Consider the following 3,631-nt stretch of genomic DNA (forward strand, 5'->3'; position numbering starts at 1 on the left):
GAATGAGCGGGCGCTAGCTCGGGCGGCCCATGGGGCTGACTCGGCTGTGCCAGCGACCTCGGGGCAGTGGGATGAAGGTCGACAACTTGTTGCGGAACATTCATCGCCTGTTCTTGTTGAGGCTGTTACATCTGTTGACGGTGCATCTGCTCCAACATTTGTTTCATAACGTTTATATCGGCTCTGAGTTCTTGGACCTCCCAATCCAACCGTCCATTTTCTCGATTCCGCTGGGTATTCCTAGCTGCGGTAGATGCTGCAGGACGAGCCGCGGAACCTTGTTGATTGTCAAGTTGGTCCCGAGCTCCTTGGGTCCTGTCTGGACCTGACAGTCTAGCGTCATCAACTTTATTTGGTTTGGTAGGACCAGTTTTTCTGATTCTCACCATTAACGCTCGCTTAACACTTCTGAATAGACCCTGAAACATGACTTTTTGTATCGTTTCCTACATACGGTGTCAAACTGTTGGTGTAAAAAATCTAGTTCATCCTCTTTAGACCTTCGTGTACTTGCATAGGAAGAAGACAAAGGAGACCCTGGCTAGAGCAGGGGACCCTCCGATGCCAAAGTCAGGCTAGGAATCTGGGTCTTATAGTATTGAGGGGTTCTAAGAGAGAGTTTTTGCGTACCTTTCACCCTTCAAGTGTCTCTCATTTATAGGAGAGGGATAATCCCGCCGTACGGGGATTCTTTTCCTGATTTATAGGAGATTTGATTTAGCCGTAGCCTTCTTATGGATGCTTCTCGATCCCGAGATCCTCGGGGTCGAGAATTCTTTTCAATAATTTCCGGAATGGTATTTAAGCTTACACCGTTTCTTCCTTACTTGGCTCGGCCTTAATCGACTCAAGTAATAGATGAGTCTCGGCTGGCCGCAAGGATAAAGCTTTCTGCCCCCTGTCGGACGGAACAGGATCGGCTTATAGCCGACGTTCTTCCTTAATCCGATGCCTGACACTCTATCTAGCCTCGTATGGGTCGATTTTATGGTCGGTCAAGTTGCTTTTAGCTTAAGGGCCTCAATCGGCCCCTTTAGACATTGTTGCCTTGTTAACTGAGTTAACTTTATGTGTCTTATTTTGCCTATGGCTCTTGACTTTTAAGGTTTTGGTCGGGATTCGTTTTCCAGGAATCCGAGCTAAATCTCTCCTCTAGGCTCGTCTCGCACGTTGCCTCAGACTCTCGGGCAGTGCCGATAGAATTGGTCCATTTCATAACCGAGTCTTCGGACTTGTGTTTTTTCCCAACAGAAATCATTTCAAGAGTCAGTCTTTGTAACCTCATGAACAGGTTGGATGAAAAATAAATATTATTATGGGCCCCACAAATGCTTTAAAGATGACTTGCTATCTGTGGTGTAGTCTGTTTGAACCACGGATATGAATTATTTTAATCTCATACTCTAAAGTGAAATGTATAAATGAGGTAGATATAATAAATACATCATCGTGGGGCTACCAAATGTATAAACAGTGTGGAGGTAATTCCATGAACGTCAACGCTCATGACATGTACCCACACCGGCCGGGTCGGTGGTGTGTGTTACACGAGCCAATCCGCTTCAATGCCAGGCCAGGCCAGTCCAGTCATCAAATTGATAGCACGTGCACGTTAAATAAAATGTCATTGGTGATTTTCTCTCTAACCATCCATTTTTCACTCATGAGTCTGGCCCACCTCATGAGTCGATCGAACTGATTTATCGGTCTGGAAATTCTCACAGTCGGCCCCACTCAACGATTGGCTTGGATCTTGCATACGTGCCACACTTACAACTCTTGAGATGGAAATACTTTGCCGACTAATCTCAACCATTGAATTAATGGACCATCTCATGGGTGGGCCATTGCTAAGGAATTGCAGCTATCAGGTTCCATTTTTCCATTCAATTAGAACTCTCTTTGGGACGTTTCTCTAAAAGATTCTCGACCAAACAAAAACGGATAACGGAATGGATGGCCTACATTTTTTTCGGGCATGATCTCATACCACTCATCCATTTGGTGGCCCACTTATTTACGATCCAAATATTCTGACACAAGCGCCAAACTGAACCGTCCATGCCCTTTACTAATCGGATCGGACCACACAAAAAGAGACTCATCATGATAGGACGATCATAGGCATTCGATCTACGACCGAACGAGCGGTCCAACGGGTGCCGCGAATCGGGCCTGAAACCCGATTAAGCTACAGCCGCGGCAGGAGACTCGTTGGCGCCCTCTTTCCTTCCCGACAAGCCCCAGGAAAGAAAGGCAACAAAACAAAATAGAAAAAAAAAAGAGGTCCCACGTGTCAACCCGTGCCGCACGTCAGCTCTTGTTTACTCGCGCGAGTATAGAAGGTCCCACGTGTCGACGCGTGCACTCGTGGAGAATGGATGGATCGTCCTGACCCAGGAATCACGTCAACATGTACAAAGAAAATGGACGAACGAAAGAGCTGCCTCAGCTCCACCTTCAATCGCACAAATCGGCTAATGAATGGCCAGGATCCCGCACGTGTAACAAGATATATGATCCTAATCCTACTCGAGTGAGTAGCTTTCGCGTTTGTCTCGAAACAAAACAAAAATAGATTCCACCATAGCTGGGCTTTCCTGTACGTCTGGACGAACTGACGATTGGTCAATCACAGCTCACCCGGTCTTCAATATGTACGGAAACTAGATAACATGCATCCCACCAGAACGCGGTTTGGCTAATGACGCTGCTACTAGCCATTGGTCGATGCTCAGTGGGCCCACCATGATGTATGTGTTTTATCCACGCCGTCCATCCAATTTTCCGGATCCTTTATAACTTGATCCAAAAAAATTAACTAAATATAAATCTCAGGTGGACCACACCACAGAAAAGCAACAGTAATTGAACGTCAATCATTTAAAAACTCTAGGCCCAACTGTAATGTTTATTTACATCCAACCTATTGATTATGTCACATAGACCTGGATGAAGGTCAGAAACAAATATAAGCTTGATCCAAAACTTTTGTAACCCACTAAACTTTTAATGGTAAGCGTTCAATCTACACGGTTTCTTATGATGTGGTTCACTTAAGATTTGGATCTACCTCTTTTTTGAGATGATGCTATAAAATGGTCTGAAAAAAATGAATGGACCACATGGATGAAACACATACACCATAGTTGGCTACCTAGCACCGACCAATGGGTCACAAGCCAATCCACGTCCGCCCATGGTTATAGTTCGACAAGTGTACGAGAAAAATGGGCCATCGAATAAAAGGCGGGAAAAGATCCAGTGTCTACCCATGCCCGCACATGTTTATGATGATTCGAATGATTCATCTCACATGCTTTCTGACAGATTGAATTGGAGCCATTGCAATCGTTGATCTTTTGGTGTCCATCTATACACCATCCATAGAGGGTCACGATCATCCAAACGGTGTGATTTTCGATACAGGTCCCATTACCATTCAACCAACTAAATGAACGGTTCAGTTCCTATTCGATGTCACTCGACAAACTAAAGGACGAGATGGACGGTTCAGATCAACTAAAGCCAGAGGCGCGTAACATCTCCAGTGCAATGCACCAAAGCTTGTCCATCGGTAGACGAACCAGAGCCGCCCTCTTCCAACAAAAAGCATTCTCTTCGCGTTTCT

This window comes from Magnolia sinica, chromosome 11 (assembly GCF_029962835.1).
Source record: "Magnolia sinica isolate HGM2019 chromosome 11, MsV1, whole genome shotgun sequence".
In the NCBI taxonomy this organism is placed as follows: Eukaryota; Viridiplantae; Streptophyta; class Magnoliopsida; order Magnoliales; family Magnoliaceae; genus Magnolia; species Magnolia sinica.